This window comes from Natator depressus, chromosome 22 (assembly GCF_965152275.1).
Source record: "Natator depressus isolate rNatDep1 chromosome 22, rNatDep2.hap1, whole genome shotgun sequence".
Classification (NCBI taxonomy): Eukaryota; Metazoa; Chordata; order Testudines; family Cheloniidae; genus Natator; species Natator depressus.
Genome location: NC_134255.1, coordinates 6,858,661 through 6,875,557, shown reverse-complemented (window position 1 = coordinate 6,875,557; position 16,897 = coordinate 6,858,661). Strand labels below are relative to the sequence as shown.

Below are 16,897 nucleotides of genomic sequence, written 5' to 3'. Positions count from 1 at the left end.
GTGGTCTGAATCACACACATGCCCCTCCATGAGTACAATTGGTCTTGGAAAGAAGGTGAGTGTATCTGTGCTTTTAGAGTGAAATTCACCCTTGTGCAGAGGGCCTGCACAAGGCCTATGCACCGTGTAAACTCTCAAAATGGGACTTAAGTGGGGCATAGGCCTTTTACTATTATTTATATTAAAGTAACGCCTACAGGCCCTAACTGAGATTGGGGCTCCATTGTGCTAGGTGCTGTACATACATCTAGGGACAGAATCCCTGCCCCAAAGAGCTGTCAATCAAGGCAAGATAGATAAATGGTGGGAGAAAGGAAGTATCCACATTTACAGCTGGGGAATAGAGAGGCATAGAGAGACTTGCCCAAAGGCATGCAGGAAGGCAAGGTCAGGAACTGAACCCACATCTTCTGAGTTCCAAACTAGTATTTTATCTACAAGGCCCCTTTCTGCCTATTCATTGTTTAGGGGTATCTGGACATCCATAGAGTATGTGTGAAAATATTTGCAAATCCTGAGCATTTTAATGAATTTTAGCATGAATAATCATATTTCTGAAAAACTCATACCAAAAAGTGGATTATTTGCTATTCACTTATTTGTCTTCTGATTAAAAGTTTCAGTCTTCAATTCAGAGAGCAGAAGCAATAGCCAATAACTTAGATACCCGCCCCAGACATATACAATTGCAAACCGTTACTTTCAGAAACCAAGTATGTCCCCAGAAATCAGGAAGGATCCATTTGTAAATGATTTGGGAAAGGAGAGGGCATTCAAACATGCTTACAATTTACAGGAACACCTGTACGTTGTCTTTTTACTTGAAAAATATCTTGCACTTAAAATTCCTCAAGATCTTTAGGGGAAAAAAAGAAAGTTGCTTGGATTTGTTGTCCTTACTCTTCATCTGATCCATCGGGAAGGACAGTGTAGGAGCAGGTGTCTAACTTCAATTTCTCGATTCCATTCTCTGTGCTTCTAGAGTTTCTCGTGCATCTCTTAAGGCAGCTGTAACAAACAAATGTTGACCAGGTGCAATTAAAAAACAAATGCTGATGCACACCAGAAAGCATGAAATTCACTTCCCTTCCTAGGGCTGGCACAACGAACGGTGAGTCCTACTTTAGACTTCTTTCAAAGGGTAAAGTGGGTTTAGAATGGCGTATACGTTTTGCACTGATCCTCTTGCAGGGGGTTGAATTTCACCCACCATGGATAAATTCCCCAAGGATTTACCTAGGGGCTCAAAATTCCCTTCTGCATTTTAAAGTAGTTTTTGGACTCTCACCACATTTGTCTAGGTAAACGTAATGTAATACGAAACGTGGGGCTCTTTGCTAGTATTTCCCCCATACATCCCAAAATGACCATAGTCCAAAAGCTGTGACTTTTCGGTTAACTGCTTCAGTTCACAATTCCTCGCCAGAGATTTTTTTTTTTTTTTTTCAGTGCAGCTGGGGCCAACCCTCCCAATATTCCATATAATCACACATATAAGACTGAACCTGGGATGCACTGAAGTATTGGCCACAGTGAAGAGGGTTAAGCAATTCAATGGTCTTCTCTGCTCTTATTATTAAGTATGTTTTCCTCATTGCCTTGTGTGATTGGCCTCAGAATTTCTATAAAAGCAGCAAACACTCAAAGCAAAACATAAGCCCCTCAGTGTATCATGGAACTGAAACCGCTCAGTACTGATTGTGTGTCAGTAACACAAGCCCTGGCTAGTTACTGTATAATACACAAAATATTCTGCCACCCTTACGCAGCACCACCACCTACCAGTAAATGATGTGTAGTTATAGACAGTGAAGAGAAGAGCCACTGCATCGTGCCGGAAGCAGCACACAGTGATAAACATGATGTTATCGTGGTCAGTCTGGTCCCAGCCTGGCCCTCCCCATGGTGGGTACAGCACAAACCCAATCTGGTTAGAATAAAATGATATATTATCTTTCATGTACAGAACGCTTGTCAGCCCACCCAATGCCTATCATCCTTCCACCTCTTCCTCCTCTCATTACAATTAAAGGTGATGGATACTGCAGAAAGGCATTTTCACAAATATGCCATCAAGCTTTTAAATGGATTTCCTTCAACCGTGCCCTTCCCTTTCCATAAATGTTCTGTGATCAAGATTTTCCTGGCATGCGTGAACAAAGCCACATGCACGAGTGTTTCAGCAAAACAGAATTTAAAATTTGCATGGGCAAGTGTTCGTGTCGGGTACGTTTGTGTCAGAGATTGAACCACCTCCACATCAGTGGCTACTTTTGAACACTTAAGTGTCAGCTCTGCACCAGGATGTGGCATCACTGATGGTCCCATTCCAAGTGCCCAAGGCACAACTACTACACAAATGGCTTTTCAGTTCCATTGGGGGGCCTCCACCTCAGTTAAAAAGGAAGGCAGGGGAATAAAAACACGAGCTGAGGAAAGGGATTTAAAAGAAAAAGGAATTAAATTGATACATTAAACCTATTTTTTGAGAAAGCTGCTGTTACTCCATTGTCATTTCTGCCCTGGCTTCACCAGTTACTGCTTCCAGTTAATAACAGAAAAAACTATACAGATATCCCAAATGTTTTCTGACTGACTATCTCAAAGCACTTGCAGTTTTACAGATCAGGGGTCTTCCCAGGACCTGAAGTACATTTATAATCAGTCGTAGCTATTTATCTAGATAGCTATGTGACTCGTACAGTGCTTGACTCCTTAAAATAAGAAGTGTCAGAACAAAGTGCTGGAACAAAAGTATTGGAAGTACACCATTCTGGCTCCCCAAAAGAGAGTGCTACCACAGTGTTCCAGCGACAACCTGAGCGCTGGGCCCATGTCACTATAGCATCTGAGTGCCTGGTGAAAATTATATGCTATGAGACATTCATGATATTCCCCAGGACAATAACATGGTGATCAGACAATGCGATCACAGAATTAACCTTTTTATGATAGCTAATTACCACACAAATGCTTATTTGACTGCCCATTCATTCAATATCACAACATACAGATAAGCATGAGCATTCTCAGCTGGAACAGCACTTATTCAGTAATACAAATACCGTACGTGATTATTGCTTTCTTCTAAACCTGAAGGTAAATATATGAGAAATCTGCTATGGCCTAGAGAAGGAAGAATTACTACAGTCATGCAATTTAAGTAAACCTGATAATGCTCCCTGAAATTTATACCCTGAATGGAGGGAAGGGATAGCAATCTCCGAAAGCTTGATATAGACAGCTTGATATAGACATAAGCCAAAAGTACTTGGTCAGGACAATTGACCTGCCAGAACCAGGATCCCTGGGTGAGGACCATGCTAACACTGAAGAGCTCCAGGATGGGGTGATCTCCTATGAACGCTTCCAGCAGACAGCAGATGGCAGTGCTAAATATACTGACGAGCAGTAGAAAGTGGATGTGTTGATCCAGCGGAGAGCGGTGCAGGACATGAAAGTAGGAGAGACAACCTGCCAAAATTCAAACTATGTAATTCTGCTTCATTGTTCCTCTTCTAGCCAATCAGCCACCACAGGCCCCTGGAACTCGGGCTGCAATTAACGAAGTATACTTGTCATAATTCTGTGATCTGTGGATTTGGAACTCTTCATGGATGGGACTACTTTACATGTCTGTAGAGCATCTTCGAGTTAGATAGGTCTGATTAATGTAGTTACACCAGAGGGGTGCTCTTCTGAGATTTTCTCCTTGATTTCTGGGGGTGGGAGGGGAAGAAAGAGAACTACCCCTCTCCCCACAGTATCAACAAAAGAGCCCATATAGTTGGACCTGTTCTGCACTATGTAACAGCTGCTCTATTTCAGCCCAGAGGCGGATTTGTTTCACTGGTGGGTGAAGTGATTCTTGTAACTATAATGGGTCAAATTCTGAAGTCTTTATATCAACAAAACTCCATTTTCCTTGACCCCAATAAGAACTCAGTAAAAACTGAGGAAGGACTTCAGGATTTGGCACGAAGTGTGGGAAGTTGTGTGACTTTTGGAGTGGGTGAGATAATTTTCTAAACAATGAATTATTTAATTACCCTGAATAAAATTTACCAACTTGAATGGAGTCATTCCAGGAAGGATCACTGTGTCTGTTCCAGTTCTAGGAAAGGCGATTCCAATCTGTAATGACTATTTTAAAACTAGACAGATTATTGTGGTTTTGGGTGGCAGAAGATCCATGGTGTTTCATCCCGTTAGTGCATACATGGATGTAATTTTTACTCAATTTTCATCGGGGAGGAGGAAATTGTTCCCCCTACTCTTCCCCCAACCTTCAGCCCACACCTGGGAGGAGGACGGGAGGCAGAATGGAATCCGAGGCTGTTTATCCATCCCTCATCGCTGGCTGGCTCTTTAGCAGATCAGCTAGGCAGAGGGGAGGCCACTGAAGTTGAAACTTGCTGCCCCTAGGACCACTCTATTCCCTCCTACTGGGCAGGCAGGAGGCTGCTTTCTGGTGCTGGATCAGCTGTTCACCTCCCAGCCCTAGCTCTGAGCAGAGAGCAGGGGCATCCCAGCCAGCTTGGGGGGTGGTGGTGGGGCCCTGAGCTAGCTGCAGCAACCCCCTCCTCCTTCAGTAGGGTGTGGTATGGGAGAGGTGAGTCCGTCCCTGAAAAATCATGAGTTTTTTTTTTAAAATCACTATTTTTAAGACAAAGTAATAAACTTGGGATTCTTTTTACTTGTGTTCTGAGCCTTTAGGGTTCATTCCCTTCATGTTTTCAAAAACTTTTTTCTGAAAGCACAAGAGGTAGAAAATTAATTAGTTAATTAGTAGCAGTAGTTAAATGAAAGCTTGGAGTCTCTTGCAATAGCACGATGGCAACGCCTGGAGCTTTAAGAAGAAAAGAGGAGACACTTGATAAAATCACAAGAGAGTTGGCCAGGCTGGAGTTGCTGGGCGTGGGACAAAGAGGCTCAGGTTGATTTGGGGAGGAGATGTGTCTGAGGCGGGGGGGAGGGGGAAAAGAGAGCTTGGCATTGGGGAGGATGAGGTGTAGGGCAAGAGGGACTGGAAATCTGGAAGGCAGATTGAGGGAGGGGATGTTTGGGGAGAGCATTATTCAGAGCCAGAGGAGGAGTCACTAGGGACTTTGTTACTGTGATGTGTTTCAAGTGGGAGGTGCTCAGATACTGCCCCAAGGGCTGATTGTACAACATGCCAAGGGAGATCATCACACTGCCAAGGGCTTCTGTGGAGCTTTGGGGGACTGCGATTCCAGAGCTTAAAGAGATCTGAAAAAAGTGTGTGTGTGTGTGTGGGGGGGGGGGGGTCTGTCATAACCTGGGAGCAGCTACTTTGGTAAGACAGCACTTAAAAGGTGAAAGTGAGCCCCTCAGGGAATGTCTACAGTGCAGCTGGGAGCGAGCCTCCCAACCCAGGGAGACAGACTCCTATTAGCTTGAGAGCCCAAGCTCCAGCTTGCGCTGGCAACATCCACACTGTTCTAGTCAGCGCCCTAGCTCAAGCCCCTCTAGCACAGTGTGTGTACCCAGGCTGGGAGGCTCGCTTCCTGCTGCAGTGTAGACATACCTCAGTGACCCCGGTCATTTTAATTTATTGGGAGGGGGGTGTCAGAGACTCCCTGCCACACACACACACACACACACACACACACACACACACAGTACCATGGGTTTCCCCACCCATAACTTTGATGACAAAATGTCTCCACTGGGTTAGTGCCATTCCAGATAGATCTGGCAGGGCTGGAGCGTCAGGCTTCGGGGAACACCGCACTTGGCGAGGTTTGCATCCTCCTCCTCCTCACCTCACTCCTAAGATTACAAACAGGAGCAGAGGTTAACTTAGTTCTACCAACAAATCTCCTTTAGAGGTAACCCGTCCCTCTGCTACTATGGGTATGTCTACACTGGAGGTGTAGGTGTAATTTCCAGCTCAGATAGACATACCCATGTTTTTAATAGCAGTGTCGCTGTGACTCCATGGGCAGTGGGACTGCTTAGCCGTCTGATTATAATCCTGTCCGAGACCCTAAGTATGCACTCAGGGCAGCTAGCCCATCCTGCTGCCTATGAAGCCATGGCTACACTGCTATTTTTAGCATGCTTGCTTGATCAGAGCTAGCATGGATATGTCCACCCAAGCTGAAAATTACACCTTCAACTCCAGTGGAGACACGCTCTGAGTACTTTACTAACTGCCACCTTGCAAAGCGATGGACCAGCACAGCATTCCACCTCGAGGAACCTCCAGCCAGCAATCAAACCATCTGGACCAAGAAACTGACCTAAGTGTTCACCCTCCTTGAGAATACATAGAGTGCAGCAGGAATGGCAAAAGGTCTCAGGGAAGCAGTGATCGGAGTACTTTGCATACTTACATTAAGTGGTATGGTTAGCGTAAACAGAGCAAAGGGACATGATGATATAAAAATAGCATGGACATCAAAAGTTATGTAAACGGAAGCCCGGGCTTGCATATTGTACAGGTTATGTCAGACACGATGCTTACTCTTAGTTAGATGGTTAGTTAATGTGCAAAGGAATAAATATGCTAGAGTATAAGGACATAGTTGGAGACTCTCAGGAGAAATCCACCATGACCTGCCTATGCCTCAGGAAAAAGTAATTGATCAATGCCTCTTTCTGTGTGTCTGCCATTCATTGCTTTTATCGTAATTGGGAGAAGAAGAAAAAAAATCAAGCCAGCAGCCTGCGCCTTATTTGAGAGAGTGCACAGATGCTGTGGAGTTGGCCAAGACAGTGCATCCTGCTCTTGGGCAAAGGAGGACGACAGAGAATAACAACTAGTAGTTGTGGCAGATCTAAGCTGAAATGAAGGTAAAATGCAGAGGGGGAAGCATTACCTACGCATTAGAATGCTGACACCGAACAAGATCAGGCAAGTGCTAATGATGGCAGATTTGCGGGGGTTAATATAGTAGACAAAGCATATTATCTGAATCTGTTTCATTGACCCAAACTTCAAGAGTACACATCAGGGTCTTTCTTCTCATGTCTCTGGAACCACTCCCAGGGCTGGGGAAATCCCTTGCTGAATCCAAGAGTCAGTAAGGGCACATACTATGTTACAGGAAGAGAATCTTTACTCTGTTGGAAAAATATCACAGATGCTGCTTTGACCTAAAAAGTTACCAAACCTGAAACCCAGCCCTCTTACAGAGCAGCTATTAGTGAAATATGATCTCTTCCGTAAACTGAGTAAACTCACATTTTTAAGGTAGGATTCTTCTAGACCCCCTTGCCCGGCTAGTAGGATTACCTCACTGTACAGAGCTGGAAGAACAATTTGATAACACAGGTCTGCTGACCACAGAACCATACCTAATCCACTAGCCCACAGTGGTTTTGAAGCAAGAATTTTTACTCCCCCTACTCTTTGTCTCCCTCCCCTGTACAATAGAGATAATGGTATTTTCCATAGGCATTATCCAAAAATATGCAAGATTTTAGCTGCCCATGCTCCTGCTTGCCCTCCCTTGTGCTCGCCCCGATGATGAGTATCTTAAAGAAACACTTCAATTAAATAGGATGTTGCCCCCAGATAATTATGGTATAATATTACCTTAAGGTAGGAACCTGAGAGGCTTTTGCCTATGCCCCTGACAACACATGGGCAATCACAGTGTGCTAGGAGGAAGATACTACAAGCATGCCTATATGGTATCTGAGAGACAAGGTGGATGAGGTAATATATTTGATTGGACCAACTTCTACTGGTGGGCGAGACAAGCTTTCAAGCTTACACAGAGCTTCAGCTGAGTGATATCTGCAAACTTACCATTACCACAAACCCCCTCCATCCCCCCACAAAGAATTAATCAGACACTCAGTGAACTGGATTTGAAGATCCCCTTCTATTGACTTGTTTCCTCATCACTGTGACAGGTATTTGATAGCCCAGCTATCGTGCAAACAGCTCAGCCTTATATCGGTGTTACTAACCTTCAATAAACAGTGCCATGAAGCGATCCAGCCCCCAGGGTACCCAGAACTGGAAACAGGTGAGCACATCCACTATGCCGGAGATCCCGAAGAACAGCTACATGGTTGTGTGCTGCCAGGTGGTTAGCATCACCCATTTGTGGGCCTCCTTATCTTAGAGATGTAGGTAAGGGCCACTGGGTGCACACATCTCACCGAGCATTCCTTAACAACAGAGGCAAACAATGAGTTGGGCCTTCTTCCAAGTGAGGGCATGTTGGAAGGGAGAACATTTTCAAGGTTAGAGCGACTTTAACAATGCATTGAGAAATCTATTTAGTATCATCAGTCAGTGTTTGCAGGGCTGCCCAGGGGAGGGGGAGGAGCAAAGGGAGCACTTTTTGCCCCAGGGCCCCCATTTGAGAGGCCCCCAAACTGCAATGTCATTCATCAAATCATAATGCCTGCAGCAAGGAGCAGGCCCTAGTCCCACAGGACAGGAGCTGCCACTGTGAGGCGAGTGCAGGGCAGACTCGCTTTCCAACCCTGCCCCCACCCCTCCTCAGTGGTCATTTTTTGGAAGGGTAGGAGGCTTCAGTTTCAGATTTTGCCCTGGCCCTCCTTCCTCCCCCCAAAACCCCTCTGTTGTTTTATTGTTTGAGCTGATGCTTCTGAATGTGAAAGACAAATAGCAGTGGCAAAAGCCAGGCATAGTGCAGCCAGATGCTGTGTAAGCTTCCCTCCCACCCCAGCTCTGCCTACACCCTGCCATCTCAAACTGCAGCAAAATCCTACAATTCCAGTCTTGGGTTTCCACACATAGGGGCGAGAATGCATCTTTGTTATAATTTGCTACTCCAGCCATGGGCCTTTTCAAAAGGCCCAGAAAGGATGGTCATGTATCTATGGAATTGGATTGGGGGAAAAAAGAGAATTTGTACCGAGTCTAGCACACTATGGCTCTGATCCATGATTGGGGCTTCTAGGCACTGCCATAACACAAATGAATAGATACGAATTCAACTCCTGGCACTGCCACAGACTTCCTATGTGACCTTGGGCAAGTCACTCAACCTCTCTGAGCCTCAACTGCCCTGTCTGTATAATGGGAAACTACTTCAAATTGATGCTGTGAGGGTAAATACATCCAAATAAATCCAGATATTATTGTGATGGGTGAGATATACATCTGCTAGATAGACAGACTGCCACTTGTGCCAGGTTTTGTTATATGCTCAACAACAGCTCACTATAGACTGGAATGAGACCAAACTTGTTTGAACACGACTCAGGATTCTAGAGGTGACAGATTTCACGCTAAACCATCTCTAAGCCACCCAGTCTCCTACCTGTACTCCCCACTCACTCTGTTTTGTTTTGGATCATGCCCCTGTTCATTGGGTATTAAAGAGTATTGATTTCTGGCTACTTCACAGTTGACTCACTCCTCTGCCCCTTCTTGAGCCCCACATAATCCTGCCATTTTCCTGCCCCACGCAAGGGATAAGGAAACAAGTTAAATTAAGAACACTCCTGCCTGGGTTGGCGAGGATGTGCTATGGTTTTATTGTGGGGATGACAAACTATATCACTGGAATTACAGCCTCAGAAATGAAAGGTTTCAGACTAGCAGCCGTGTTAGTCTATATTCGCAAAAAGGAGTACTTGTGGCACCTTAGAAACTAAATTTGTTAGTGTCTAAGGTGCCACAAGTATTCCTTTTCTTTTTTCAGAAATTAAAGTATTTATATTCAGTGGTCACACAAAGATCAAGGGCACAGCAGGACCAAAACCTTGCATGATGTAGAAATTTTAGGACACCTGCATTCCCTAAAAGTGTTACTTCTCTGGACGCAACTCCCATGCAGGGGAAAAGGGGAAAACCACAGAGAAGAATCTTGCTGAAATCACTCAGGCGCCAGTGACAGCCCGGTCTGAGTCCAAGCATATGTGTGTATCTGCATGATTTATATAATAACTGACTCTTGTCAGCAATTATTGTTGGATTTGTGAGCGGGTGCTGTGTGTGTGTTGGTGGACTGTGATAAACAGGAGGTCAGATTAGATGATACCGTGGTTTCTTCTGGCTTTAAACTGTATGACACATGGATTCTTTTGAATTATTCATTGAGAACGAGGTAATCCCAGAAGCTGAAAGCGAGATAATTGTCCTTACCCAGCAGAGCCCAGAAAGCTTTGGCCATCCCTCTAGGAGCTCCAGTCTCTGGAAGCGCAGGTTTGTGCAGACAGAGGGCTTCATCTTCTGATTGAGGTATTTCAGTGGGCATTTCACAGCCCACCAGAGCCCAAAGAGCAGGAAGAAAGTTCCTGGAAGGGTGTGTCCTTGGAAAGTTCCCATCACAGAGACAACTCGCAGGACACCTGGATCTATGAGGCAAACAGCTTATGTAAGAACCCTAGAAGCATGAAGTGACTATTTATATTTGGGTTTTATACTGCTGCCCATTGCCATAGTCATCTGAGCTCCTAATGGTAAAATGTTTCATGAGGCATCTTGTGAGAACATTGGCAGCCCCTCACTCCTCTTCCACCATTTTTCCAGGGTGAAATGATTCACATCCTCCCATCCTTAAAAAAAATCTCTATGTAATCTATCAAAAGTCATGAGTCAGACTGCCCAAAAATTAGGAGATTATCTTAAACAAGAATGAGATTTTTTTTTAAAAGAAGTGATAAATGGGGGTTATTTTTATTTGCCTTTTGGTATCTGAATCCTTTAGGGTGCATTCAGTTCACATTTTCATGCTTTTTTCTGCAACCATAAGGACTAGAAACTTATTTTGTTTATGTTTTATAAATGAAAGCTGAGATTCTTCCATAGTCACATACTTCCAAGAGCTGGAACCTTAAGAAAAACATGAAATATCACAAGAGTCATGATAAAATTGCAAGAGATAGAAAGACTACATTCATAAACCCACCACACTCTTGTTCTTTAACTGATACATGTGATCATGGCTTGACTTTAAAAAAAAAAAATGTACCAATCCAAGGCAGTAGGCACAGATGAAATTTAGTTAAAAATAATTAAATTCAAATGTAGCCAGGGTCCATAATTAAAGCCTTCCCAAAGCCACCAAAACAGGAAAGCAGAAAGACAAGAGTATTGTAATTAAATACCTTTGATCAAAACTAGGAATGGGTGAACTTGTTCCATCTAATTTCACACACACCTTGAATGGCGTGAGTTCAAGAGGTCAGCTCCATCTCAAATCCACTCTAGAAGCGAAGGGATGAGTTAAGAGAGAAAGATACAGTGAAGGAGAAGGTGGGAAAAGAACAGATTGCGGACCACATTAAAGAAATGCAAACAACAACTGCATGAGAAAACAGAGCAAACGGGGAGAAAGACAAAATCCTAATGGAAACGACACATTATCTAAAAAGCACCCACTGTGGCAGCTGATGGGGGGACGGTCTGCTTTTCCACACAGCCCAAGTTTTCCTTCAGCTAGAAAGCCATGAAAAATTGAATCAGCTTTGGAATAAAGGTGGGATTTTCCCATTTGTTTTTTAATAGTAGAAGGTGGGGGAAAGGAAAGGTTTGCGAACTCAAACTAGCTTTACAAGCCTAAAATAACATCCTGAGTTGGGACCAAACAAGGACTGAAATTTCCTAGGGGAGTGGGGGGATTTAATTATTGGGTTCACTGTACCTAATTACCACCACTTCATGCCGACTTACCTAGGGGACTCCTTTTCTCCAGATCCTTTCCTGGCAAGAAATAATCCTGACAACAGCACAAACCCTGATTCTTCTGAGAGGTCTCCAGTCTCCTTAAAGAAAGCGTATGTCTCCTTGCTCTTGTGAGTACTTCTAGGCTGATAGCCCTAGCCCTTTAAATAGACACGGACATTCCCCTTTCGAGTTGGAGGTTAATGGCGGGGAAATTTCACCTATGCTTTCTACACCAGGTGCTCACTTCCTAGCCTAGCTCTTGCAGCGATCAAGGTGCCGCCGTGTCTGTAACAATCTGGATTTGAGCAACAGCAGCACATGCAGGTGAGGCTGTGAAAGAACACCGCAAAAAAAAGACTCCATACTGCACCCAACCTCACCCATGCCACTCAACCCACACAGTTGTTGGTGTCTGTTGCTTGGGGCTCATTTTACTAACCTCTTTCCCAGTTTAAAAAAAGGTAGTCTTCTGCTGCCAGTTTCGCAGAGGCCTCCAACTGCTCTTCCACACTGGCCTAAACCATACCAAAGAGTGGGACTATTTATCACAACATTTCCCAAAGTGTGGGGTGTCTCCCCCTGGGGGTGGGACATAAAGGAGTACCCAGGGTGGGGTGGGGTACAGAAGATGTATAAAGTGTTATGCCCAAACCTTTAACACCATAAGGTGTAGGGAGAGAGAGGTGCAATTCATTTCATTTTTCCAATGGCACTCAGGGTTCACACGTTTGGGAAATGCTGCTTTGTGGTAATTTTTTTTTTTTTAAGCTTCCAGATAAACGTAAACGTGGTGCTGCAAAGAAAATTAACGAGCATGAGGCATGAGAAACAACAATGGAGGGTCTTCAGTATCCAGGAATGTAGCAGTTTAAAGTGATTGGTTGTTTTATTTATATTAAAAGAGAAACGATGACAATGAGAGAATCACACCAGAGGTAGGCCTGGTTCTGGAAAGACCAAACAATTAAAGAATCAAGACAAAGCCAGAAACACATGTTCACTGGACATGGGCACAGCAGTGACAATGGAATTTGCCAAACTCAGGAAGTTCTGATTGTTACACTTCACGGCGAAGAGATAAGTTAGGTAAAAACATAAAATACTCTTGCTAGAAGGTTACAACGTAACATGACTTTATTTCTTAGAATTCAGAACAACTCACAAGAACCCAAAACACACACAGAGAGAGAGAGAGACCTCCCAAACAGTCTTGGGTTTCATGGCACAGACCTACTTTGACCCCCAAAACCCTCCGTCCCAGTTGAAGCAGAACATTTCCTGCATACAGGGCTGCCTGGTGGGGAGGAGCAGTTTGTCTCAGTCCATCCCTTTAGAGAGGGCCCCCAAAATGAGTGGCATTGCACCCTGACGCATGGGGTCTCAGTGCCACTCATGTTTGGCCTGACCTCCATTCTGTCTATGGAGGGACAGCTTGGCCAAATCTGAGTGGTGGTCACAATCCCCATGTGCTAGGTCGCAATGCCAATCGAATTTGGTCAGTCATCCCTCCATCTCCATCTACGGAGGGGCGGATGTTCCAAGCCCGAGTGGTACTGCATCTCACTTTAGCCTCTTGAAACAATGGGAGATATGGAGAAAGCAGGCTGCTCCTTAAAACAGAGAGGCACAACCCACCTCACCTTAATCTAAGATAGCTGGCTGCAAACTGTCGGTCTCTGATTTCGTGCTTCCCCCTGCCTGCAAGCAGGACCAGGAAAATGCTTGAGAATATAAAATGAAAGATCACAATTTTAACATGGTTTTCAATACACCATATTGATGTATCTTGATTTTTAGTAAGGTTTTTGACACAGTTCCACATGACATTCTTATAAGCAAACTAAGGAAATGTTGTTCAGATGAAATTACTAGAAGGTAGGTGCACAACTGGTTGAAAGACCATGCTCAAAAAATAGTTATCAATGGTTCGCTGTCAAACTGGGAGGGCGTATCTAGTGGGGTCTCACAGGGGACTGTCCTGGGTCTGGTACTATTCAATATTTTCATTAATGGACTTGGATAATGGAGTGGAGAGAATTTTTATAAAATTTGTGGATGACACCACACTGGGAGGTGTTGCAAGCATTTTGGAGGACAGGGTCAGAATTCAAAATGATCTTGGCAAATTGGAGAATTGATCTGAAATCAACGAGATGAAATTCAGTAAAGACAACTGCAAAGTACTTCACTTAGAAGGAAAAAAATCAAATGCACAACTACAAAATGGAGAATAACTGGCTAGGTGGTTGTACTGCTGAAAAGAATCTGGGGGTTACAGTGGGTCACAAATTGAATGAGTCAACAATGTGATGCAATTGCAAAAAAGGCTAAAATTCTGAGGTGTGTTAACAGGAGTGTCGTATGTATGACATGGGAGGTAATTGTCCTGCTCTACTTAGCATTGATAAGACCTCAGCTCGAGTACTATGTAGAGTTCTGGGTACCACCTTTCAGAAAAGATGTGAACAAATTGGAGAGTATCCAGAGGACAGTAACAAAAAAGATAAAAGGTTTAGAAAACCTGACCTATGAGGAAAGGTTAAAAAAAAAATCTGGGCATGTTTAGTCTTGAGAAAAGAAGACTGAAGGGGGAACCTGATAACAGTCTTCAAATATGTTAAGGGCAGTGTCATAAATATAAAGGGAAGGGTAAACACCTTTAAAATCCCTCCTGGCCAGAGGAAAAATCCTTTCACCTGTAAAGGGTTAAGAAGCTAAAGGTCACCTCGCTGGCACCTGACCAAAATGACCAATGAGGAGACAAGAGACTTTCAAAAGCTGGGAGGAGGGAGAAAAACAAAGGGTCGTTGTCTGTCTGTGTGATGCTTTTGCTGGGGACAGAACAGGAATGGAGTCTTAGAACATAGTAAGTAATCTAGCTAGGTATGTGTTAGATTATGATTTCTTCAAATGGCTGAGAAAATAGCTGTGCTGAATAGAATGAATATTCCTGTCTGTGTGTCTTTTTTGTAACTTAAGGTTTTGCCTAGAGGGATTCTCTATGTTTTGAATCTAATTACCCTGTAAGGTATTTAAAAATCCTGATTTTACAGAGGTGATTCTACAGAACGTGCTCCCATGTCACAGAACCTAGCACAATGGGGCCTTGGTGCATGACTGAGGCTCCTAGATGCTACCAGCATAGAAATATTGTAATTATTAAACTGCATTTTAAGACCTAGCATCATAGATTTACCTTCTAAAGTAATGTATAATGGCATTAATTGTAAGCCAACCAAATTTTAGATACAATGAAAAAAATAGGTATAATATATGAAAATTATTTAATCAGTATAAATACAATTTATCTTTTATTAGTAAAAATCAATGTTCAAAGGATCCATATAATCAATAAAATATCATGTAAATACTTTGCCTTGGTACTAGGGTGACCTGACAGTTACAAAAATCGGGACGGGGCGGGGGGTAATAGGACCCTATATAAGAAAAAGACCCCAAAATCGGGACTGTCCCTATAAAATTGGGACACCTGGTCGCCCTACTTCGTACCCAAATATTTTATTTGTTTATAATGGCAGATATAGTGGTAAATTTATGCATTTTGAAATAATATTCTATTTCACATATTCTGAAAGTATATTTAGAATAAAATTATTTGCTCAAGCTCTGATGAACCTGAAGTTTAACGAGAATGCATTCACCTAGGAATAGAGTGCAGTGGACAAGAATTAAATGTAACTGTTGGAGGAGCTTTTAAGTCAAAAAGTTATACTGTTATTTTGATCAGCTCTGATTTTAGACTGCCACATCTCTGCTGATATTTTGTAAAATCCTGCAGAGACCAGCCAGGTTCATATTAACATATCTGGGTAATGATTTCATATCTAATGTTAGAACAAAACAGCTTGTAAGAGGGACTATAAAAGGCAGCCCTTTTTCACATCCGTCCATACTAAATAAAGTAAATAAATAAAATAAATAAATAAAGGCAACTAACCAACCAACCAAATAAGGCTATAAAATTTATAGCCAATTTTGTTATATTTCCTGGGCTTTCCTAGAAACATTCAGTATCTCATTATGACTCACAGTTAGCAATTTAGACATGATGGGCATAGGTTTATCATTTTCCCGCCTTTTTCAGCCAGATCTGACAGACTCTGTGGGGGCAGCTGAAGGCCCAATTTAAGCACTTCAGGGAGGAATTTCTGAAGCAAACAAATAATATTTTCCCCTTCAGTGGTGCCTGGTATGAGATCTATTTTCTAGGTCATTCTGCTTCTCTTCATATTTGTCCATTGTTTTTCAGTGAGATAAATTTCACCCCTAAACTCATTAGTTTACACAGCAGTTTGTTATTCGTTTTCTATATAAGCCAGATGAGATTGAATACTGAAGGCCTCTCTAGAAAGGACAAAAATAATCTTTGAAATCATCTCCAATCTCTCTGTCAGATATTTTCAGTGCTGCTATGTCTTGAGTTAGACTCTGCAGGTCAGTGAGCCAGACTGGATCATTTGTTGGCCCTTTTAAACTCACGAATCTCTCTTTAATTACCCATATTTTATCCAATCAGTTAAGATTTAGCTTTTATGAGAGAAACTTTTTGTCAATTTGTCCAAAAGATATTAATTTAGAATAAACTTGTGGGTGAGGAGTAAGGACATCCAACATCAGGCAGTCATCTTGCCAGGTACCACAAAACATGCTCCCACCTTTGTGCAATAATTTTTATTATAAAACACACAAGGTTACGTTGTGAAACCATCCATAAGTTACACTCATCACATTTCCCTCTCTACATCCCTATTAGTGACAAAAAGAGAGAGACGAAGATATTCATCTGAAGAATGTTCCTCAGACCCCATTTAGGGCACAATTATAACCACTCAGGGCACACGCTTACAACACAATTTTTAAATTTGTTGCGTAGATGTGACCTTGACCACATTCTTTACCCAGGCTTGAATGGATCCAACTTTAGCCTTGCTAATAAAACAGATAAGTGTTTCCAACTTGTCATTTTGATGGGAACTTTCTAGCTGGGTCACTGGACAACTGTATTTTAATCAGATCTTGACTCAGCTGCAGCTGTAGTGTTGACAGGTCATTTGGGGATGTAGTCCACATTACGCTGGACACAACCACTTTGTGACTTGCCTGCTGTATGTGCAAACTAACCTTTGCATTTCTGCCTGAACAAGGTACTGAAGCACATTATACCAGTGATTCTCAACTGGGGGTATGCAAGAGGTTTTCCAGGGGGTACATCAGCTCATCTAGATATTTGCCTAGTTTTACAAAAGGCTACAT

General features: G+C 43.0%; 1 pseudogene; it reads right to left on the bottom strand.

The window, feature by feature from the left end:
- Positions 1–1,601: 1,601 nt before the first annotated feature.
- On the bottom strand, positions 1,602–10,282 carry LOC141975974 (transmembrane protein 45B-like; annotated as a pseudogene).
- Positions 10,283–16,897: the final 6,615 nt, after the last annotated feature.